This window comes from Mustelus asterias, chromosome 9 (assembly GCF_964213995.1).
Source record: "Mustelus asterias chromosome 9, sMusAst1.hap1.1, whole genome shotgun sequence".
NCBI classification, from domain to species: domain Eukaryota; kingdom Metazoa; phylum Chordata; class Chondrichthyes; order Carcharhiniformes; family Triakidae; genus Mustelus; species Mustelus asterias.
In genome coordinates, this window is record NC_135809.1 from 51,900,393 (window position 1) to 51,926,217 (window position 25,825).

A 25,825-nucleotide genomic window follows, 5' to 3' on the forward strand; every position below is an offset into this window, starting at 1 on the left:
AAAATTGCAAAGTTATGGGGAAAGGGCAGGAGAGTGGAACAAGCTGAATAGATCTTGCAGAGAGCTAGCATGAAGACAAAGGGTCGAATGAGCTCCTCCAGGGCTACATTCTGTGATTCCATGTGAACTTGGTCACTTGAAAATCAGAGGCAAAAGATTGGATTCTGCTGGTTGTTGTGATGCATTATGGAACAGTGAGGAACAGGTATCACCCAGTGGGTGGAATTCTACGACCTCATTGTGCCCGTTTTGCAGCGGGAAAAAAATGTAAAATCGGGCATGATGCAATTAGCGGGAATGGCGCCCATTTTAGCACCCATTCCCGTTTTACCACAAAAAAGTCAACACGATCGGGAGCCCGCCCAAAATGGGTGAAACTTCAATTTGCATTTTTTTTGCATTAATCACAAAGTAATTAGCTAGCTTCACTCCCAATCGTCCCAGCTCACCTGTCTTAACCACCTCGTTCACTGCAGCTGCAACCGGTCAGGAAAACATTTCATCTATAAAAGGGTTCCGGATGTGTGCTTGGGATTGGTGGCGGGGTATAATGGGGGGCTGTATTGTCATTCTGGGGGGCTGTGGGGGAGAAATGGGGATTGTGTGTTGCTGGGGTGCTGTGGGAGGGGGGGAATAGGGGGGCTGTGTTGCTGGGGAGCTGTGGGGAGGAATATGGGGAGTGTGTGTTGCTGGAGGTGTATGGGGGGGTATGATCACCCCGCGCTTTGGTTATTAGGGCCTGTATTGCCACACCTGTGTTCCAACTGCCCTGCCCCCCCCTCCCCCTCCCCCCACCCTGTGCAGTCCTGCAACATTGTAACACCAGAGTGGTGGGCCTGGGTACGCTGTGTTAGCGAGCTTCAGTGGCTGGCAGGAGGATGATGACGACTTGCTATGCACCATGCCCTGGTGCAAACTAGTCTGACTCCTACCTGAGCTCCGCATTCACGCTGGCACCTGGGCCCACATCTGGGTGGTGGGTAAGGGACCACTAAACACCCATGCAGAGCCTCAGGGTGGGTGAGGTGGAGGGGGAGGGAATCTCTCATGGATTCTGGGGATACCATGGCAGATGTTGTAAGTCACTGCCAATGCATGCCACCCACTGTAGCCAGTGAAAGATTTGGGCATCTTGATTTTCTCAGCAGCAGTGCTTTCGGGGCTTCTCCCACTGACATCAATGTGCAGGGTCCCTCTGGTGATTGTTGGGGTAAGTTAATTTCTGTTGGAGGCTAATCAGGGACAAATTAGTCGCAGTGTGGGGTGAAGTAACATTTATTGGCGCCAATAAAAGTGCCTTCAAACAAGTGATAATATAAAAACATGCCAAAGTGAGACTTTAAAGTGCCTAAATATTCTATTTAACTCGTGTTCTCCTTCACTCGTGCCATCTGAGTGCTGCTACAATTTCTTAACTTTACGTGGCCTACCACTAAGTCTCGGTATCTCCCCAGGATGTACATTGGAGGTGGAGGTGGCCAGCTGCCTACCGCGCCCTGTGGCCTGTGATGCCCTTGGCGATTGTCCTCTGGAGGGCCTGGACCTTGAGGGCCCTGGCCAGCTCCGGGTGTCAGGAACGTATCCATGACACCCTCTTCATCCCACTGCCTCTGAAATGTCCCAGTGTCAGGAAGCGGGGAGTCAGAAGGTGTAGCCACAGCCACAGTCTCCTGGGTGGAAGGCCCCGGCTCAGTCTCGAGCCCTTCCTCCTCCCTTGGGGTTCCTGTGGGCCCCTGGGTCATTCCATGAGATGGCGGTGCTTCTGCAGTGAGCTCCAGAAGCTCCGGCACCACCTGGCCCTGCCAGTCCTGGAGGACCACTTGCGTTGTTGCCATGGTGGCCGAGTCCTCTGCGATGGCCCTCTGATTCGGGGGCCACCTGTCAATGGCAGCAGCAGTGCCCTCTGAGACTGGGCCATGCTCTGCAGCCTCTCAGCCATCACCCTCTGCGAATGGGCCACATTCTCAAGGGCTGCAGCCATAGCCCGCTGTGTCTCAGCACTGTCCCGCTGGGTCTTCTGCAAGCTCTCAAGCCTCTCAGCCATGGGCTGCAGAATCTCGATAAGGCTGTTGAGGCCCTCAGCTGTGGCCTGTTGTGACTCGGCTGTGGTCCTCTGGGACTCCGCCATGGCCTGCTGTGACTTGGCCATTACTTGGCCTAGGAACTACGCAAGACAGGCAATAGCTGGTCCACCTGAAAACTTTGGGACTCTTCCCAGCAGCCTCGCAGTTGGTCCAGTGTGGTTGTCAGTCCCTCCTGCATTCCCTGGCTCTGTTGCTGCAGATTCAGCAGCTGAGGGAGAAGTGTTCGCAGAGTACCAGCATGTAGCCTGGGGCCAGCTGAGTCCTCACCTCCGGCAGGCCCCCGTGCGTCAGAGGCCTCGGATATTTCCTCCTCCACCCAATGTATATCAGCAGATGTGTCGTGCGCACCAGAGAGTGACCCAGATGCCTCGCCACCAACTTGACCCATCGATGTGAGAGTCTCTATGATGGTGAATTGCAAGGTGGAATCTGACGCAAAACTGGTGCCTGCCTCGAAGGTCCCTTCATCAGCTTCCAAGCTGTCGGGGCAGGATGGGCGGGAGCAGCAGTGGGGGCCGCAATGCCAGATGGCCCGGGTGCGTTGGGGTCCCTTCCTGCAACACAGGACACAAGGTTAAATGCAAGGACGGAGAGGAATCTGGGCTGCATGCAACTTATTTGAGATTTCTCCAACAAGCTCACTTGCTATGCTCCAGCCCAACCATGCTGTCACTAATGGTCCACATGCCCTCCTATCCCGCAAGCTCCTGCTCCTCAAAGGGGGTGAGGACCTGGATCTCGGGCACACCACTCACTGCCTTCGCCCTCTCCCAGAGATATGGGCATTCTTCTCCTGTGGGGACAGAAGGAACCATGTTAAAATCTGATGGCATGAATCCTGAAGGATATCGGGGATGGCCCTCAGAGGGCAAGGGTTGTGATACTCTTGGGGGGGCGGGCAGGAGGGAGGTGCTGGGGGTCAGGGGCTGGAAGCATGCAGGGTGCTGGAGGTGGGAGGATCTGGGGGTCATTTAGGGGGAAGATGCTAGATAAGGTAAAACACTCACCCTTGCTGCCCGGATTAGGTCATTCAGTTTCTTTTGGCACTGCTTCCCGGTTCTCCTGGCCAGTGCCCTGGCACTCACACATGCCGCCACCACCTCCCAGTCTGCATTTCCATCCCTTCCCCTGGGACGGTGTCCTGCTGTGGGGGGGAAGAGGGTTTCCCGCCTTGCCTCCACTGCCTCCAGCAACCTGGCCAAGTCCGCATCTGAAAAATGCAGGCTGTCTTCCTGGAGGCCATTTCTTCCTGCACTGCCTGCCTGTCTGTCCATCCTTGGGGTTTTATGGAGCTCTCCCTTGTTAGGGCAGATCAACTGCAGGAAGTTTGGGTGAGTCACGCGCCCATTAGAGCATTCCAGTGAGTTTAATGCAGTTTGCTTTGTTACCATGGAGGGGAAGACAAGTCAGCACTTACAGGTGTGCAGATGGGGCCGGGGGGGGGGGGATGCGGATTTGTGAATCTGTGATAATTGGAGGCAGGGGCAAGAGAGGGTCGTGTCAAACAGCAATTGGGGCTGGGGGTGATGAGGGGCCTATGTGCAAGGGGGTTGGGGGGGTCCCCGATGTCCATGGGGGGAGGGGGAAGCTGTATCTGGCCCGAGGTGTTCTGTAAGGAGAGATGCTTATTTTTTTTAGCTTTTTCTGCACATGCGCAGTTTGTGGCTCCGATCTGAGCTGCTGGCTGTCTGGTGAAGTAAGTTCCGTCCACTGCCTCTAGTGGCTAGAAATGGTCTCGTCAACTTTTTCAGTGACTGAGTGCATAAGATCCGGTGTGAAAACTCGCCCAAAAATCAGATCAGGAACTCTCCTGTTTTCACGCAAGCCAGACACTTAGAAAAAAATCTTGTAAAATTCCACCCAGTGTCTCTGTACAGCTCAGGGATCGACTTAGTGGTATGACACTAAAATGCCCTGGTCCGTTCTGCCCCAGATTCACCATCAGACCAACAACAGTAAGAATGCCGACCCAACTATTCCTATTCAGGGGCTGGAAGCACACCCTGCATGCTTCCAGCCCCTGACCCCCAAGCACCTCCCTCCTGCCCGCCCCCCCAAGAGTATCACAACCCTTGCCCTCTGAGGGCCATCCCCGATATCCTTCAGGATTCATGCCATCAGATTTTAACATGGTTCCTGTCTATCCTCTCTAGGAGGTGAATTGCTTCTGGTGCTCAACTGCTTTAACTGACCTGTTCATTTTAATGGGTAATCAAACATATCTATTTACAACCCTTGCTCTATCCTGTCCTGTTCCTGCTGTAATGTGTGGCCACGCTGTCTCAAACTGGAACAACTATAGCCAACTGAAAACAATGTTCTGCTGCTACCACATGGGCAGAAATGGAACCATTCACAACGAGCTGCCAACTTCAACAACTTCAAGAGATGAGTATTGGGAATGACACCAACCAGTTGTCGTATAAAGGGTTAATATTAAACACAGTTTGTAGACATATGGTATGTAGGTGATATAAGATCACATGACAACAGAGCATGGAGAGAGATAGTTCGATGTTGAGCCTTGTGATAAGCCTGTACTGTGCATCGTTAGTATAATGTTCATTAACAGATAAAGGTTACCAACAGTCTGGCCTCCAGCATTATCTGTCAATCCAGATCATGAACAACACACCCACAGCGGTAATAACAGATCAGCAATAATAATTAAGGCATACTTCGAACAGCAACAATGTCCATGTGCATTCAGATATAACAGTGTCAGTGTGATTGATGCAGCAGCTTTTGTTTTCTGCTCAGTATTTTGTATATGGGAGGGAGGGGTGAGGGCCTGGTCCAGGTGCTCTCTTACCAGTTTTGCGTATTTATTCTTGGTGTGGTGGAAGAATGTCCATTCCTAATGTGAATGAAGCCCATTTGGATGGATTTACAGGCTGATGTTGTATGAATCAATCATGGAGGTGAACAGGATTACTTTGGCATGTTGGGAGATTGTAGCTGGATTTTTAGCCTCCTTCAGAGCCGGATAGGAGGTGGATGGGGCTGGAAAATAGCCCGCCATCTGGAATGCCACTTCCCCCACTCTATCCTGCCTCTGGGCCTTTCTGCAAAGATGGGATTTGGGCCGGCAGGGCGAGCTGCCCGTACGTGACTGGCTCAGGAAAAACTTCATTGAGACTAATTAAAGCAGCCACCTCGAGGTTCTCAAATGGGTGGTGGGGTGGTGGTGGTGGCAGGGGAGAGAGATTGGTCGGATAGACAGAGAGATTGATTTGGGGGTGGGGGAAAGTTGGCGGATTTGGAAAGGGTGATAGTTTGGAAGGGGTGGGTGTGGGAGGTTGAATTCGCATAAAAACTGGAATCCTGCTATTTTTTTCAGCGGGATTTTCATAATGGATCTCCCACACTCACATCCTCACTCACCTGAAGAAGGAGTGACACTCCAAAAGCTTGTCCTACCAAATAAACCTGTTGGACTTTAACCTGGTGTTGTGAGATTCTTACTGTGATCACAGAGTGCCTCAGGGAGATTCATGCTGAAATTCAGTGGGCGAGGCCTATTCCAGCTGGACAGGCCAGCAGCATAGCACTGAGCGGGCCACTGCACATGGGCCGATCTGTCAGAGCGGAGATCGGTGCATGCACAGTAGCCCCACACTGCCGGCTTCCCGATCGCTGGCCAGCCCCATGACCCTGTATCGCTGACCCTCCGATCCCCCATCCCCCGATCGCTGACCTCTGCTGATGTCTCCCAACCCGGTGCGCTGCTACGCTGCGCTACACTGTTTTAGACATAGACATAGGCATAGAACAGTACAGCACAGAACAGGCCCTTCGGCCCACGAGGTTGTGCCGAGCTTTATCTGAAACCAAGATCAAGCTATCCCACTCCCTATCATCCTGGTGTGCTCCATGTGCCTATCCAATAACCGCTTAAATGTTCCTAAAGTGTCTGACTCCACTATCACTGCAGGCAGTCCATTCCACACCCCAACCACTCTCTGCGTAAAGAACCTACCTCTGATATCCTTCCTATATCTCCCACCACGAACCCTATGGTTATGCCCCCTTGTAATAGCTCCATCCACCCGAGGAAATAGTTTTTGAACGTTCACTCTATCTATTCCCTTCATCATTTTATAAACCTCTATTAAGTCTCCCCTCAGCCTCCTCCGCTCCAGAGAGAACAGCCCTAGCTCCCTCAACCTTTCCTCATAAGACCTACCCTCCAAACCAGGCAGCATCCTGGTAAATCTCCTCTGCACTCTTTCCAGCGCTTCCACATCCTTCTTATAGTGAGGTGACCAGAACTGCACACAATCTTCCAAATGTGGTCTCACCAAGGTCCTGTACAGTTGCAGCATAACCCCACGGCTCTTAAACTCCAACCCCTGTTAATAAAAGCTGACACACTATAGGCCTTCTTCACAGCTCTATCCACTTGAGTGGCAACCTTTAGAGATCTCTGGATATGGACCCCAAGATCTCTCTGTTCCTCCACAGTCTTCAGAACCCTACCTTTGACCCTGTAATCCACATTTAAATTAGTCCTACCAAAATGAATCACCTCACATTTATCAGGGTTAAACTCCATTTGCCATTTTTCAGCCCAGCTTTGCATCCTATCTATGTCTCTTTGCAGCCTACAACAGCCCTCCACCTCATCCACTACTCCACCAATCTGGGTGTCATCAGCAAATTTACTGATCCACCCTTCAGCCCCCTCCTCTAAGTCATTTATAAAAATCACAAAGAGCAGAGGACCAAGCACTGATCCCTGTGGCACTCCGCTAGCAACCTGCCTCCAGTCCGAAAATTTTCCATCCACCACCACCCTCTGTCTTCGATCAGACAGCCAGTTACCTATCCAATCTGCCAACTTTCCCTCTATCCCACACCTCCTCACTTTCATCATAAGCCGACCATGGGGGACCTTATCAAACGCCTTACTAAAATCCATGTATATGACATCAACTGCCCTACCTTCATCAACACACTTAGTTACCTCCTCAAAAAATTCAATCAAATTTGTGAGGCACGACTTGCCCTTCACGAATCCGTGCTGACTATCCCGGATTAATCCGCATCTTTCTAAATGGTCGTAAATCCCATCCCTAAGGACCTTTTCCATCAATTTACCAACCACCGAAGTAAGACTAACCGGTCTATAATTACCAGGGTCATTTCTATTCCCTTTCTTAAACAGAGGAACAACATTCGCCATTCTCCAGTCCTCTGCCACCATCCCCGTGGACAGCGAGGACCCAAAGATCAAAGCCAAAGGCTCTGCAATCTCATCCCTTGCCTCCCAAAGAATCCTAGGATGTATTTCATCAGGCCCAGGGGACTTATCGACCTTCAGTTTATTCAAAACTGCCAGTACATCCTCCCTCCGAACATCTATTTCCTCCAGCCTATTAGCCTGTAACACCTTCTCTTCCTCAAAAACATGGCCCCTCTCCTTGGTGAACACTGAAGAAAAGTATTCATTCATCACCTCGCCTATCTCTACTGACTCCATACACAAGTTCCCACTACTGTCCTTGACCGGCCCTAACCTCACCCTGGTCATTCTTTTATTCCTCACATAAGAGTAAAAAGCTTTGGGGTTTTCCTTGATCCAACCCGCCAAGGACTTCTCATGTCCCCTCCTAGCTCTCCTAAGCCCCCTTTTCAGCTCATTCCTTGCTAAAAGAAGTTTTAAAAGAAGATTGCAAGTTGTGTGATGATATTTTAACCTGTCCTTGGGGAACTTGGAGTTAAGTTCAAGGTGGAGGCGATAAATATATTTCTTTGGTTGTAATAGCTAACTGGAGCCACCCAGTGGTGCTGTACTGAGAGAGCAGCTTATCATAGCCATCTGGATGTATGAATGTGTAAGCTTTTACTTTTCCAACGTTTTTATTTTCTTTCTTTAATGCCTGCCATGTACTTGAATAAAAGGATTTGAGGGAATAGATATGGGGAAATGATTTCCCTATTTCGCTATGGTGTGAGCACCCAGAAAATGGGGGCATAATCTTAAAATTAGAACTTGGCCTTTACGAGTGAAATCAGGAAGCACTTTTTAACACAAATGGTAGTAGAAACCTGAAACCCCGTCTGCCCCAAAGAGCTGTGAATGCTGAGTCAGTTCACTTTCCAAGATTGAGATTTACAGATTTGTATTAGGTAAAGGTAACAAGGCAGGTAAACGGATTTGAGAGAAAGATCAGCCATGGGGTTGAATATCTAACTCCCATTCCTATCTTCCTATATCTGAAATGTGGTGTTCCCTTTAAACTTGATAACTACTAACCTGTTTTACACTGCTGGAAACGGTACACAGCATTGTTTGGATGCACAATGGCACTTTAAAAGCATTAGCCCCAAAAATGTGCTGGGGGGAGGGTGTGGGATGGGGAGTGAATATTATCCTGGCTGATCTCTGAACAACAGTGTACATTTTTGATTCTGTTCATGGATTCACCTTATTGCACATGGCAGTGGTGGGAACTGAGCCACTTGTAAATTAATCACAGAATCTACAGAAGGAGGCCATTTGGCCCATCAAGCCTCCACCGACAACAATCCTACCCAGGTCCTATCCCGTAAGCCCACATATTTAACCTCCTAGTCCTCCTGATACTAAGAGGCAATTTATCATGGCCAATCAACCTAACCTGCACATCTTTGGACTGTGGGAGGAAACCGGAGCACCCGGAGGAAACCCATGCAGACACGGGAGAATGTGCAAACTCCACACAGACAGTGAACTAAGGCTGGAATCGAACCTGGGTCCCTGCACTGTGAGGCAGCAGTGCTAACCACTGTGCTACTGTGCCACCCAGAGAAAAACCCACTGGGAATTACGATTCATCCTTGAGTCAGTGGTAACTGAACGTTTCCCCTTGAACATGAACTTGCACGAGAAAACCCCTTTGGATTTCAAGTCCAATGCCTTAACCACTCAGCCATCGCAGCTTCTTAGAGGCACAAACTGTTAGACACATCGGACTGTTCAATCTGAGCATATCCCCTCTGAAACAAGTTCTAGGTGACACCTTGCTGTGCTTTAGGGAGGGTTCAAGGCCTCATTTTTGTTATGGACTCTCAGGTGTATTCCATTTCTACCATTCCATTGGTCCACCTGGGTTGATCTCTGCCAACCACACTCGGAGAGTCGGCAAAGTGGGACTTCCAAATGCAGGAGGTGTCCAGCGCTGTTATAGAAATCCTCTTAAATTGAGACAACTGGAAGTTTTACCTCCAGAAGGCCAACCCAAACACTCCCATGCTTGGCTCAAATTCGATGGATTCCTGCCAGAACAAGCAGGGATTTTGAGAGCTCAGGCCTATTACAAAATAGATTTTAATTGCAAAACGAACGGAAAACACTGATCAGAGACTACTTGCTGTGTTGGAGTGTAACACGTGTAAATGAGCATACCCCGTATTTTTGTGAACTGTTTTTATTAGATAAAGTGATTCGACAAAGAAAAACTTCAATTTCTACATTTAACAGATTGGAGAGATATATCCCAGTCATTGTGCTCTCAGCTCATCAGGTCCTTTTAAATCGATGCAATGCAACTTGTAGAAATGGAGCTCAAAAGGCCATTGCAAATTGTCACATAGTAAAAAATTGGCACTGATCCACATTTGCTTTTATCAGTTGAAACATCTGCCTGAAGAGGGAGCAGAAGTTAATGGTTTTATTAAACTAGTACAAGCTCTGCTGCATGGTTTCTTATTGGTAGTTGTTACTTTTGACAGACATTTCATTTTTATTTTCATAGCTCTTCCATTAGTGATCATGGCCCATAACTTTCGGCCCGAATCCCAACTTACAGGGATTGTGCACCACACATGCGTATTGGGACAATACGGAAATCCAGATGCACTGACATGTGCTCTGAAAGTGCACCCATGTTTAAACCTCCACTTCTGCTTTTTAAAGCTGTCAGTATTGTGGTGCTGCATTGAAGTCTGTCCCTAACTTCACTTACTTGTCCTGATGATCGGTGAGTATTTACACCTATTTATTTGCAAATTTTTCTGCTTTAGCTGCAGCGAACAGAGGCAGCAGATATTCTTTTGGTGTTTATTTTTAGTAAATGTGTTTAAAAGACGTTTAAAATATACATAATGCACAGAAAGTGAAAGAAAGATTTTTTAATTTGTTTTTACAACTTTGTCATGACAGACTGTTAATTCCAGTAAAAAGTATGTTCATATATAACAAAGTGGGTTTGCAGTGTCTGTAATAAGTTTCAGCTAAAGTCCATTTGGATCTTGCTATGTATTTTAAGCGGTGTTGTTTATCCCAATTTTATGTGTCTTCCTGATTCAATATTGATCCTTAGAAGCCTCTTAAGATAGAGAGTGAAATACAGTGGGAAGTATGCAACTTGGCTATTTCAAATGCTTTAGGAAAGTGTATTCCTTAAGATGACATATGCAAGTCTTCTGTAAGCTGATGTGAACTATCTCTCTGATAGGTATTGCAGAATCCATTGAAAATCTGGAGTCATGTTCCACCACTGCTGGTACATCACACTTTTAGCTTGGCTTTCTAAAATCACTGAAGTTCTTTTGAGGCTTCGACATAGGCGCAGAGATCACGAGAGAAGAATCAGGCTACATATAAAATGTATGATTAATATGTCCAAACTCACCCCTCCTTGTCACCTCTCCCTCCCTTCTCTCCATTCCTCTCCCCTTCCTCTCCCCTCCTTATTCCTCCTCACACTCATCCCTCCATCCCTTACCTCCTTGTTTCCAGAGGCAACAGAACCATTGTATTAAATTAAAAAATCATTGTTGTATTAAAGAGAAAAATATATTTTACTACAGGAAATTTGAAAAGATGAGGCAGTTAAATGAAATATCAAAGTGCAGCTGCTAAAGTAAAATGTTTAGGTAAATGTTAACATGGTATCAAAGTTTTGTATTTATAACATTATTTTTGTTAATAAATGTTTTCAATTGAACTTCATAAAATTCCACTAATGCTTTATTGAAACACACAAAACATTTAAATATGAAATTATACAAATGCTTTATTGAAAGATCAAAACACAACAGTTAAATGAGATAATTATAAATGTAGTAAACAAGGCAGAAGAATTTTAATAATAAACACATGGTGGTTTAGATTTTCCATAGCCCAAAATTCCCCTTTGCTCAATCTCATGCAATAAGGTAACCAAATCATGGTCCAAGAGGTCGGGCGACACAGTGATTGGCACTGCTGTCTCACAGCACCAGGGAACTGGGTTCAATTCTGACCTTGGGTGGCTGTCTGTGTGGAGTCTGCACGTTTTCCCTGTGTCTGCGTGGGTTTCCTCCAGGTGCTCCAGTTTCCTCCCACAGTCCAAAAATGTGCAGGGCTAGGTTGATTGGTCAAGCTAAATTGCCCCTTAGTGTTAGGTGGACTAGCAGGGTAAATACGTGGGGTTATGGGGATAGAGCCTGGGTGGGACTGTTGTTGGTGCAGACTCAATGGGCCCAATGGCCTCCTTCTGCACTGTATGGATTCTATGAAGTTCTGACCTCTCCTTCCCAATTACATGTTCAGTTTCCATATTCTAAGTTAAAATGTACGCAAATTAAAACATATAAGCATGCCGTACATAAAGTTACATAATAATACAATGTAGATTTAAATAGTAGTTTCACAGTTTTAAAACAAATAACAAAACCTATGTTCATTTATACAAATTAAATAATACTCATCTTCAATCATAAACATAAAATTCAAAATGACACTTTAAATAAGCCAGTAACAATAGGATTAACTGCTTAAAAGTAGCAAAAGCAAATACGAAAAAACATCAACATACCTTGATGTTGGAAATCCTTTTAATCTCTCTGTCTTCACTTTAAAACTGCTGTTTCAAAGCTAAACCTTAATGGGTGTTCCCAGTCCGGCGCTGTGGTAGGGAGTGTTTCTTTTTTTATTTGTTCATGGAATGTGGGCGTTACTAGCTGGGTCAGCATTTATTGCCCATCCCTGAGGGCATTTAAGAGTCAACCACACTGCTGTGAGTATGGAGTCACATGTAGGCCATACCAGGTAAGGATGGCAGATTTCCTTCCTTAAAGTACATTAGTATACCAGATGGGTTTTTATGACAATCAACAATGGCTTCATGGTCATCATTAGACTTTTAATTCCAGATTTTTATTGAATTCAAATTTCATCATCTGCTGTGGTGGGATTTGAACTTGGGTCTCCAGAGCATTATCCTGGGTCTCTGGATTACTCATCCAGCAACAATACCACAATGCCACTGCCACCCCTCTAACGTGGCTCGAGTCCTCCTGCACTGTGCTGGAGCCTGCAGAGATCGTCCTGTTGAAGGCCAAAGGCTGCTGCTCCCATTGGGAGTTGGAACACAATTTTCAACTCAGGTAAGTGTGCAAAAAAATTCAACTATTTTTGGCGGTCCATGGCTTTCCATCGCTTGTTAGAGATGCGGCCCATGACTTCTGCTACCTTGGACCCAAGCTTTGGAATTCCCTCACTAAACCTCTGCATGTTTCTATGTCTCTCTCTCCCTTTACAGGTACGTGAATAAAAAAATAATAAACGACAAGTCCTTGTCGTGGGACAAAAGCCACTCGGAGTCTAGAGTAAACTGAAGTCAGAAAGTCTTTATTATAAGCGTGCAGGGGAGAGCCTTCAACGAACAGAAGTCTCTAAAACAAAATCACAGTTACAGCAGCTTCATTTATAAAGCAACTTATTGGGATGTGTCCCTTCGTCTAATCACAATTGTATAATTAATTTGAGTCCCTTTGTATAACACATCCAGAGAAGAAAACAACTTTAACACTATGAACTCAGGTAACCCTTTACTTCCTATATCAGTCATGATGGCAAGAGGGCCACTAAGAGATGGACAAAATAAAATCACATGCTGTATTTTGGAGTACAGAACTTGAGTATTGCTGAAAAAAGAGACTTTTTGACAAAGTTTTCTGTCTTGCACTCATCAGGACAATTCTCAAGAATACTAAACATGAACAATTTATACACTGAAGAAGAGTTATAGTCTTGTAACAAGAACTCTTTCTTTCTCCAAAGATGCTGCCAGACCCACTGAGTTGATCCAACATTTTCTGTTTTTATTTAATAGTTTATGGCAAGAGAGGGATGATTGGGTAGCAAGTGAACTCTGATTGGTAGAAGTGTTGCCATGGAGAATGCACTGGTTGATGATGACTGATAGTTAACTGCCAAGCATTGTTTAAAATTTAAACCAAGCTACTTGACTTGGATTGGTCAAGGCATTTCCCTGAGGAATTTACCAGTGAATGGCTGTCACTTATTTCAGCTAACCAATTCTTGCGAATTGTCCTGATAAGTGCAAGATGAAAAGCTTTGACAAAAAGTTTCTTTTTTCAGCAATCCTCAAAATCACAGGCAGCAGTCGTGAAAATGGCAGGATTAGTAAATGATTATTTTGCATAATATTTATCAGAGATGGATCAGTTAAACATGACATTTGAAATAAGATAAATAATACAACCATATTTAAAATAAAAAGAGGAGAAAACGATGTAATGTAAATGTAAGATATTGTTTGTAGCCTAAACCGTGGTCTGGTAGAATGTTTTTTCCTCCATCTGAAATCTAGGAGATCAAGTCATATCATAAGTGTGTCTGCATCACGGATACAACTTGACCTGTTTAGAAAGTCTCACTGTGCTCAAACAGGTTGTGAAAACGGCAGTTGGAGATTAAAATCTTTTCAGGCAAGGCTGCAAGCAGCGAAGGAGTCAACAGGCTGCAGTAACCAATATTTGCATAAGAAGCATAGGCGACAGGGGCAGCTCTGTTCACAAGCTCAAACACAGTAAGGAGTCTAACAACACCAGGTTAAAGTCCAACAGGTTTATTTGGTAGCAAACACCACTAGCTTTTGGAGCACGGCCCCTTCGTCAGGTGAGTGGGAGTTCTGTTCACAAACAGGGCATATAAAGACACAAACTCAATTTACAGAATAATGAATAATGATTGGAATGCGAGTCTTTACAGCTAATCAAGTCTTAAAGGTACAGACAATGTGAGTGGAGAGAGCATTAGCACAGGTTAAAGAGATGTGTATTGTCTCCAGACAGGACAGCCAGTGAGACTTTGCAAGTCCAGGCAAGTTGTAGGAGTTACAGATAGTGTGACATGAACCCAAGATCCCGGTTGAGGCTGTCCTCATGTGTGTGGAACTTGGCTATCAGTCTCTGCTCAGCGACTCTGCGCTGTCGTGTGTTGTGAAGGCCGCCTTGGAGAATGCTTACCCGAATATCAGAGGCCGAATGCCCGTGACCACTGAAGTGCTCCCCAACAGGAAGAGAACAGTCTTGCCTGGTGATTGTCGAGCGGTGTTCATTCATCCGTTGTCATAGCGTGGAGATGTATATGAGAGACATGATAGGGCAAATATAAATATGAGACTTCCTTTTATTTAAAACTTACTGTCAACCAAGAAGTAAACAAGAGGAGGGTTTATTTATTTCCTTCTCAAGTAGCGTTATTCTGTAGAATGTGACTCGAGAGAACACTCATTGTGAATTTGTTGTGGTGAGTAAGTATAGGAAAACAATGACATTTCTTCATATATTAAGTCAAATTAGATTCCTTTCCATACATTTGGTGTACAACATTTGTAAACTACCTGACTCTTCTTATTATAAACAATAGAATCAAGTGCAGAACAGCATAACTGAAAGTATACACTGACCGGTCGGTTTGACCATTATAGGTTGCAATGGTGCTTATTTATTTCACATCCAGGTAAGCATGCAGATCCGGGGAATGTGTAAACGATGTGTTGAGTTTTTATTATATTTCAGTCACTGGTAATACTTATGAAACATTTAAAGCACTAAAATGCTATTTAATTGCATGGAATCACAACAGAATATCTCCCCATATGGGCTGATTCTGCTGGAGTTATGGAATGTGCAGGGTTTGAAAATGTATTAAAACATGGCCGAGTGAACACAACCAATGCTGTCTTATCTTCACAGTATTGCTCACCTGTCTTCGCTGTGATTTATTTCAAGTGTTGTATGTGTATCCATTCCTATGATTTGCTTCCTTTACTTATCACCGCGTGATTCATGCTGAGGTTTCTGTGAAAACGTTCAATTTTCTATTTATTTTAACAAATAATTGATCTTTGATATTGGTTATCAATTTTCACCAAGTACATTTCAAAAACAAATCAGTTTGATGGAGCAGGCTATAAAAAAAATTGACATAAAATTCAGATCTCTTTAAATGAACTCACTGTAGATCAACCTTGACTTGTGTGGCATGGTCATAGAACATAGAACATTGAACAGTACAGCACAGAACAGGCCCTTCAGCCCACGATGTTGTGCCGAGCTTTATCTGAAACCAAGATCAAGCTATCCCACTCCCTATCATCCTGGTGTGCTCCATGTGCCTATCCAATAACCGCTTAAATGTTCCTAAAGTGTCTGACTCCACTATCACTGCAGGCAGTCCATTCCACACCCCAGCCACTCTCTGCGTAAAGAACCTACCTCTGATATCCTTCCTATATCTCCCACCATGAGCCCTATAGTTATGCCCCCTTGTAATAGCTCCATCCACCCGAGGAAATAGTCTTTGAACGTTCACTCTATCTATCCCCTTCATCATTTTATAAACCTCTATTAAGTCTCCCCTCAGCCTCCTCCGCTCCAGAGAGAACAGCCCTAGCTCCCTCAACCTTTCCTCATAAGACCTACCCTCCAAACCAGGCAGCATCCTGGTAAATCTCCTCTGCACTCTTTCCAGCGCTTCCACATCCTTCTTATAGTGAGGTGACCAGAACTGCACACAATCTTCCAAATGTGGTCTCACCAAGGTCCTGTACAGTTGCAGCATAACCCCACGGCTCTTAAACTCCAACCCCCTGTCAATAAAAGCTAACACACTATAGGCTTTCTTCACAGCTCTATCCATTTGAGTGGCAACCTTTAGAGATCTGTGGATATGGACCCCAAGATCTCTCTGTTCCTCAACAGTCTTCAGAACCCTACCTTTGACCCTGTAATCCACATTTAAATTAGTCCTACCAAAATGAATCACCTCACATTTATCAGGGTTAAACTCCATTTGCCATTTTTCAGCCCAGCTTTGCATCCTATCTATGTCTCTTTGCAGCCTACAACAGCCCTCCACCTCATCCACTACTCCACCAATCTTGGTGTCATCAGCAAATTTACTGATCCACCCTTCAGCCCCCTCCTCTAAGTCATTAATAAAAATCACAAAGAGCAGAGGACCAAGCACTGATCCCTGTGGCACTCCGCTAGCAAGCTGCCTCCAGTCCGAAAATTTTCCATCCACCACCACCCTCTATCTTCGATCTGGGCATCTGGGTATCTTTTCATCCTTTTCTTCCATTCTTTCGTATTTAACCACTCTTGGTTGGTGAGCTGGTCAGTGGTTGCCGCTCTAACTCATTTCCTGCATGATGGATGAACATTGTGTTCAACTCCTTGTCACTTTTCTTTGCTTCATAGAATCCCTCCAGTGCAGAAGGAGGCTATTCGGCCCATTGAGCTAGCACTGACCACAATCCCACCCAGTCCTATTCCCACGTAACCTCCACATATTTACCCTGCTAATCCCCCCTGATACTAGGGTCAATTTAGCATGGCCAATCAACCTAACCTGCACACCTTTGGATTATGGGAGGAAACCGGAGCACCCGGAGAAAACCCACGCAGAGACGGGGAGAATGTGCAAACTCCACACAGTGACCCGGGTCCCTGGCTTCTTCTATCATCATGTGGATCATCGCAATATTTATGGACAATTACGTTTCAAAAATGGAATCCTCATTCCTATTGGTTTCACAGTTTTACCCAAATTCTTGAGTACTACTTTTCCAGTTGTTTTTCGAGCTTGTGCACCTTTTTATTCAGCTCAGCTGCTACTCGAGTCTTTGTTTCAGAATTATCTGTGGAACTCTTGTGTAAGTTTGACAACTTCACCTCGGTGTTCAGCTCTATTCGGAATCTTTCCTCCATGCTCACTGACTGCTCTTTGGGCTTTTTCAATTCAGTCATTGGATAATCAATCTATTTAGTAGAATTTTCTTACCTGCTTTCAAACTAAAAGATAGGAACTGTCTCCATGTTTGCTGGTACACTGTCCAATACTCAACTGACCTTGTGTGCGGGTCATGCCTCTTGCATCACTGTGTCGATGGTACTGTATCCAGGCCCACATTAACCCTTTTACTACAGTGAGCCACCTGCTCCCATTCCTTTCAGAGACCGTCATGCCCCCCCCTGCAGAAACAGGACCTCCTCCTGTCTGCCTCCATAACTAAGGCTATCAGAACCATTAGTGTATCTAGGAACCTTTTTTGTTTTAATTTAATTTTTTTCCCCAAATTGTGCAACTCCTACCTGCAGGATTCAGCAACTCCCTTCCACTGAGTGTAACTCCCCTTTAAGAGCTGCAGACTGTCTTTAAGAGAAGCAGCCTGCTTGAACTGTGGCAGGTAAGGACATGCTCCATGGTTCCTGCTGAGCGTTTAGGTGGTTAACAGTGCCCCACTTGGACCTTTCAAATGCTACGATCAAGGAGGCAGTATCAAATTTGTATGCTGCCTGCCTCAATGGCAATGAACGCAGGCAAGTCACATTTAAAAATGTGCCATGACAAATTTGTAGCCCTAGATATTTTAACGAGATCATCTCCCATTCTTCTAAACCCTACAGAATATAGATTCAACTCGCTCTCCCTTTCTAGGACAACCCTCTCCATCCAAGAAATCAATCAATCTAATGATCAGCTGCTCCTCACCACATTGTGACAATGGTTAGGAACAAGTGGTGAAAGAAACATCAAATGCAGCCAGTTTGGGTAAAAAGATGGAGAGAGTTTTAACAACACCAGGTTAAAGTCCAACAGGTTTATTTGGTAGCAAATGCCATTAGCTTTCGGAGTGCTGCTCCTTCGAAGGAGCAGCACTCCGAAAGCTAATGGCATTTGCTACCAAATAAACCTGTTGGACTTTAACCTGGTGTTGTTAAAACTCTCACTGTGTTTACCCCAGTCCAACGCCGGCATCTCCACATCATAAAAAGATGGAGCCAGATACAGTTGATGATTAGTCATTCCACTCAGAAACCAAATATTCTTTGAGAAAGTTAAAGAAGGAATCTGAATCTAATTGTCCCAATTCTGACTGCTGTTACAACTGCAAACACTGAACTTAAGCACAAACATTTTATTGAGGTTATCCATGGACAATTCTTTGATGCAACCACCATTAATGCAATTGCTTTATTTTGCTGAGGCACTTTGATTCCTTGCATAGTGCTTCCACACCTGACAAGTTAGTCGAATAGCAGAAGCTTCTCAATAGTTTTAATTAAAAGCTCACTACATCAATTTAATAAGAACCAGTCACCAATGAGCTTTGCTGAGGCATATGGTGAAATTACCTTGAAGTTTCAATATACCTCTGATTTTTAGAAGCAAATGTTGAGAACTACTTTTAAAATCTGGCCATATATGTGCCTTTGACACGATTAAGCACATCATCCCAGTCCAACACCTTTCCACTGTCGTCTGGCTGGATGGGAATTTCAAAATTGAGGCATCGGAGAGGGATTGCCTGGCTCCATTCTTATCTGTCTAATCACAGCCAGAGAGCTACCTACAATGATTTCTCTTCCCACTCCTGCACTTTAACCTCTGGTCTCCCATGGATTTTACTTCAGGCCCCCTGCTATTTGTCATCTACATGCTACTGCGGCTTGGTGACATAATTTGTAAACACAACAGCCAGTTTGCATATATATGCTGACAGCACCTAGCTCTACCTGATGATCATCTCTCTCGACTCATCCACTGTCTCGGCATTGTCAGATTTTTGATCTGTCATTCAATGCTCAATGTGCAGAAATTCACTAGAAATAAATATTTGGAAGACAAAGCCATTTTCTTCAGTCTCCGCCAATGAATCCATCCATCTAGGTGGCAATTGTCTTAGGCTTAATCAGACTGTTCACAACGTGAGATGTGTTTTCCAGCACATATCCACATCCACGACTTCTATTTCACCTGACTCTGCCTCACTATACCTCCACTCCTTTGATCCGATGCTAAAACCCTTGTCCAAGCCTTTGTCACCACCAGGCTTGATTATTCCAGTGCTCTCCTGGGAGGCTTCTCACATTCTGTCATTTATAAACTCAAGATCATTCAATGCTTTGCTGTTTGCATTCTAACCAAATCCTGTTCACCTGTCAGCTCTGTCCTGGCTGGCTCCCAGTTATGCGATGCCTCAATTTTGAAATTGTCATCCTTGGTTTCAAATCCCTCCCTGGCCTTGCCTCTCCCTATCTCTGCAATGACCTCCGGCCCTGCAACCCTCTAAGATATCTGTGCTCCGCTATTTCTGGCCTCTTGAGCATCCCTGATTTTAATCATTTCATTATTTGTGACTGTGCCTTCAGCTGCCTGGACTCTCCGGGATTTCCCTCCTTGAGTCTCTCTCCCTCTCTAAATCTCTTCTCTTCTTTAAGACATTCCTTCAAGCCAACCTCTATGACCAAGCTTTTGGTTATCTTCCCTAATATCTCCTGAGTGGCTTAATGTCATACTTTGTTTTGTAACATCTCTGTGAAGTGTCTTGGGACATCTTATTACATTAAAGACAACTACATAAATATAAGTTGTTGCTGCTGCATCCCATTTATTATTTTGGAAATACTCATGCTTTAACACTGCGGTCTATACATTTTCCACATGGTGTCGCCATGCCAATCTGTTAAAGAGCTCCATTCTCTACTCTAACCATCACCTTTCTGGGCTTTGCATTATAAGCACTCTTTTGCCATCAGCAGCATTTATTGCTCTCAGCCGCCTAGCTCTGCTGCCGTGCAGTTGATGCCACCTGTGGCAGTTCCGTACAGAAGCGTTTTGCTGAATATGTGAATAAGCCAGCCTGTTCACATATTCAGCAAATATATATGTGAACAATTTATGTTCACATATATTGCCAATATCAAATAGACCATGTGGAAGGTGCAACTGGAGTTCGTCACACTAAACAGGTTGGAGGGCAAGGAATTGTCAGAAGTCACTTCCCAAAGCATAGAAACCTGCTCACTTCTTCAGACAAAAGATTGGCTGAGTTGCCCTGTTGTCAGCGCAAATGCGTGATCTTAGTTTCTGTATGCTCTCTTAACAATACTCACTCTGAGGACTCCATTCCTTTAACCTGTCAAGAAGTCTGTTCCTTAATCATTAATACTTAACAATAACCCAACATTATTTGTGCAACTGTTAAGAAAAACACCAAAGCCTACACAATTTCTGTTTCACATACTTCTCCAATATTCCCAGCACTCAATCATTTTTGTTAACCATGCATTTAACAATATTTCATGGTTAACCTTTCTTCTTGCTGAGAGCAAGTCAATATATTCTTGGGGTTTTGGCCCACCCTTGGAAGATTTTGACTTTGGCTCCCAATATGGTGTCCATTGGAGCTTAGTGTAACTGTCAGACTTCTTGTCAATTTATTAGTGTGAGTATTCATCTTTATGTATTTTAAGTGTGTAAATTCATCATCACTCCATTATTACTATCTACTTTATTTTCAAACTGTGGCAACTCCACAGAAAGGGGAGAGACCTTCCCTTTTATAAATAAACCTTCACATAAAACAATAGTTGGGCAGGTCTGAAAAGTTACTTTTGAGGAAGCTAAGTTTTTGAAAGCCACATTTTAGCATCTTGTTTATTACCATAGACGTTGATGTATAAGCTGACCTGTAAAGTCTTGAAAAATCCCTCCAAAAACAGGGGACAACTTATATGCTGAGTATAAGAGTGAACCAGCAGCTTGGGTGTGCGTGATCGCCATCTTTGTCATGTGCCACATGGGGTCCGCTCTGGGTAGACGTTTCTTAAACTCCCACACATCTTTGTAACACAGCCCGTATCATCTGTTTGATGCCTTGCATCCAATTGTAACATATTAAAAAGTAAAACATCTATTTGTGGAGTGAAACATTGCGGCTGACTGCTATAACGCGAGTATAGAATGTTGTGTTGAAAAGGGGGGGTCAACTTACATGCTAGGTATTTGCAAAGCATGATTTTTGTGGCCATAGAAAATGTGGTTGCATTATATGCTGGGTTGACGTGTACACCATGATGTACGGTATATATAATTCTTTAGTGAATAAATTTAGCAATAAATAAATATCCCGTATCTGGAATTTATGGAGATGGACAGCTCATCTATTTTTTCTGCCTCAGGTTTCTATGCTTTGGGAAGTGAATTCTGACAATTCCTTGCCCTCCAACCTGTTTAGTGTGATGAGCTCCAGTTGCACCTCCCACATGATCTGTTTGATATTGGCAATCTACAATGTCAGTGAAGACATGATTTTTACTGCAAAACACTGATAAGCTGATATTAGGTTTAAAAAGCTGACTGATTGACAAGTATGTTAGAGAAACAGCCCTGGCGGGTTGAATGAACCTATTCGGGGTAGAAAAAAATTGAATAACATACCAATCGCTAGCTTTCTAATAAAATTGAAAATTGACAGTTACTTATTTGACCGCATTACAAATAACCTAAATGCCAGATGCCTGGCGAGCACTACAAAACAAAGTCATTCAGCTATTGTGTCTGTACTATTGTCAGTCCCTAATTGGAACAACAAGCCGCATTTCCACGCTTTTTCCTTACTCTTTAATAATCCCCTCCTTCAAGTATCTGATGCCCTCTTAAATGCTGTGATTCAATCCACCTCAATGGTCACTTACGGTAAAGCATTCATTTCATTTTCTAATAACATTCCTCTTGAAAAGTTCTAACCCTGAAGGAGTGCTACACTGTTGGAGATGCATTTTTCAGGTAAGGTGTTAAAATACTCTCTCAGGCGAATGTAAAAGATGCTTTTAAAGAAGGACAGGTGTCCAGGCCAATATTTAGCTTTGAACCAACATCCCAAAAGCAGATTATCTGACCATTATCACATAGCTGTTTGTGGATCTTTGCTGTGCACACTTGTTGAATCAAGAAAACTACAATTATAAATTTCATAAAGCTTTCCTATTACTCACAGCTCTTAATTCCCAGTGAATATGTACTAAGTCAAGGTTATGCGTTTCGTCAAAACTTATTTGCTCCATACAGAGGTGCAAATACCCTGGCAGCAAGGTTACCATATTCTCAATATTACAACAGTGATTACACTTCAAAAGGATTTAATTGGCTGTTTGCAATGCTCTGAAGCTGTGAGAAGTGCTGAAGAATGCAATTTGTTTATTGTATTTTTTAATCCAAGTCTTATAACAGGTTCCCTAACCTAGAAATAATCTTTCATCATTTACCCCATCAACACCCTTTCATAATTTTGAATACCTCCCATTTTTTTCTCCTGTATATCTCAATGACTTTTGTTTGCTAATTAATTAAAATAGAAAATGCCCTTTTATAATATAAGTCTTATGAAGATAGAACTCACAGCTATATTTTCCACAGTAGTTTGGGTGTATACTTGTGTTGTTTTGACTTATAATTTCAAACCTCCACAGGTTAATCAAATTCCCATCAACATGAAACCTAGATGAAATATGCAAATAGGTACTTGTCCCAGGACATTTGTTCTGGCAGCAACGTCCGCAAGGACTCCCTGTCATGAGGTCCCAGTTTGTCTGGAAACACGAACATGCCCTTTTTTATGCGTAAGCTAATGTTTCCTTCACCAGCTGTTTACAGGTTCACCTGTGCAGTGCACCTGCTGTCTGTAAACAGGTTAGGGCATGGCACCAAACAATCTCAGTTCGTATATTGTTTGACATTGAAAGGGAGGTCATAACCTGGAATTGTACAGTGCACAGACTAGAAGCTAGGAATAATTTGGAAAAGTCCAGTTTTAGGTGTGGTTTGGTTTCTTCCCAACAGTTGTTTTAAAATGCCAGCCACTTTGCACTGTGCCCGCAATGCCACGTAAATTAGTTCACTGGGGCTGGTTGTTTACAATAACCACTTATTTATCTATACTTATGTAGAACTGCTATAATTTCATTGTGTGGCACACTGTTCCACTGTAAGGACTATACAGGACAAATTATATTATACATGAAAGTTTCTGTTTTTGTTAAGAGAATTCAGAGATCATACTTTCACACTGCCTTGGCACAGAACAACAACTTAGTAAGTGAGTGGTATGTGATGTCAACATAACCTGTTCTTAAAGTTCAGGTGAAACAAAGACAGACAAGTGAAAAGGGCACTCAGCAGAGTGCATACTTCTGCCACACTGTGTTAACTCAATGTTATTACATTTATGCTGCTCTTCTTTGAGGTTTGTCCTGTATGGTTGATGCAAGGTAACTACAAAGCTGAAAAATGAAATTGTTTTATTTAAAGCTATCATCTCACTGAGGAGGCTTCTGGCTACTCCACAACCAACAAGCTGCTCTGAAAACTCTGCTCACATTTTGACAGCTGGGACAAATTCTACACGGCAGCCAAGACAATTCACCACATTCTAAAACATTCTAAATAAAACAATTCAAAATATTCTTTAAAAAGCCAATTTTATCTAATTCCTAATGTTAATTGATTCTTTAAAAAAATCCAGATCCATATCGTCACCAAAAATGAATCCGTTTTCAATGGGGTATATCCTATCTATGTAACAGTTTTATTCATATCTGTCCATTCATTTTTGAGGTAAATTGTTTGCAGACAAACAAATGAACAAGGGTGAAAACATTGCCTTCACCCATGTCAGTGGCACAGGTAAAAATGCTAGCATATTCTCCTGATAGATTCATCAGCATCTATCAGGAGAAGTTCATATGTTGGATGGAGCTCAGACTTACCACTGACCTAGATTTTCTTTGAATTGGTACATACGGATTTTCACAAAGCTAAAGCTCCATTTCTGCTGGCAAATGGACAAAAGCCCCAAGAGCATGGCAAGTCATTCATCTTGCTGCTGATAAAATGAAAGCTTGGTGTCTTCTAGACTGCCACAATCAAGTACAAACTTCTCCTTCATATCCAGAAGACATAAACAGATAGTGACTCACACTTTGCCATAAGGAATCTGATATTCCCAATAAATGTGTAAATATCTATTGTCACCTATTCACCTATTCATTAAATGACTACTAAAGATCTAACCTAATGTTGGATTGACAGGGATTTGGCATTCTACATATGTCAACAATTATGGAGCAGGTTTCAAACCTTTCCCTGACAGCACCCTTACTCCCATTCTACACTGTCAAGGTGGCAACATCCCCCCAATACCTCACCTATTAAATAGCCAATCACTATTAAACATTACCATTGATTTTGTGGTTAATATTTGTCCACTACATTTCATAAGGCTAAAGAAAGCAAAAGAATGACTGGTACCAACATGTGCAGAATAAACCAGCTGACATTTTTTGGAAGGAAATTTCTAGAGGAGCTGGTCAGTCTTGGATGTGAAAAACATATTTCCCTCTATTCCAAAAGCAGACTTTTCATTCTGTCCAGGTCAGTGTAAGCCATTGGTATAACAATTCCTTCCTGCATTTTCATGTATAAATATTTTGAGGTCGGATATTTGCACTGAGTGAAAGTTAGCTGCGAGTCTATTGTACTTTGACCAGAGCCCCTTCACTTTTCATAAGAGAGCACATCCATACCTCTTGTAGCATTATCAATGCATCTATGCATACATCTATCTGTACATATTTTATCTATCTTATATATTTAAGACTTGTGTTATAGATACATTAATCTATTCCTTTAGTAGGTTGCTAGTGGGAAGAAGGTCCATTCCTCCACTGTAAACATGAATTTAGCATAGCAGTTAGAATGAGAAAAAATGAGCCTCAGCAGTATGGACCACCTTTCTGCACTAATTCTTACACAGGAGAGAAGATGAGATGTCCATTCTGGCCACGCAATAGACCCCAGCCAAAATGTTGTACCTCTTGTATACCTATTCCTGGCTGCCCTTCCTACTTCCCTGGTCTGAAGAGTGTCGAGTGTTGTATTAACTTTAAAAGTATTTAGGGCAAAATTAATCTTCAGTGGGTGTGCAATTGGGCAGTAGCGGTTTGGTGGCCCATTATACAGTGACCCGATTTTCATTTCTAGTAAGATCATTAAGAAATAAAATTGTGTGAGGTGTATATCAGGCAGATGATTTGCTGCTGCCCACTTTGAACTCCCACTGAACTTGAAAAGCACCCACATTGAGCTTCCTTTTGAGATTTTATGAAAGGCTGTGAAAGGGTTACAAGTTAGCACTGTTGTTTCTGGTAGACTGTAAATTATCAACAATTCATTAGACTGTTTGCTTCAAAGGAAATCACCTCAACCCCAATATGTTAAAAATTCTTCTATCCCATTTCTGATTGCAAGCAGCAAGAGGTGTAATTCTGTTTTGAGGAAATTGGAGTTTGAGGAAGTGCACCCCTACTTTTGATTAAGCACTTTACAGTCTTCAACACTGAGTTCAATAATTTCAGATTGTTATGTTTGCCCCACATTCAGTTGTTTCCTTTTACTTTGCTGCTTTTGGTTTGAATACCTTGTGTTTCTCTCCATTTGTTGCTTTCAGATGGCAGCTGTTCATTTTGCCATTCACACCTCCTCTTTCCTCTACTTGTCTGATTACCACTCCTTTTGGTTTCTTATAGTACTCATTCTTTACTATTTAATCTCTTATCTCTTCTTCCCCAATACAGACTTGCCCTTTGCTACTTACGCCACCCTCTTACCTTTC

General features: G+C 43.6%; 1 protein-coding gene across 2 annotated transcripts in view; it reads left to right on the forward strand.

The window, feature by feature from the left end:
• Positions 1-9,902: 9,902 nt before the first annotated feature.
• The window catches only part of LOC144498688 (sortilin-like), a 145,007-nt gene continuing 129,084 nt past the window's right edge, over positions 9,903-25,825 (forward strand). The window contains exons 1-2 of one of the 2 annotated variants that reach the window (XM_078220187.1): positions 9,903-10,048; positions 12,207-12,440. The gene's annotated coding sequence lies outside the window, so the exon portion shown is untranslated. Of the gene's footprint in view, positions 10,049-12,064; positions 12,103-12,206; positions 12,441-25,825 lie in introns of those variants that run through there. The other variant, XM_078220189.1, reaches the window with a different exon arrangement.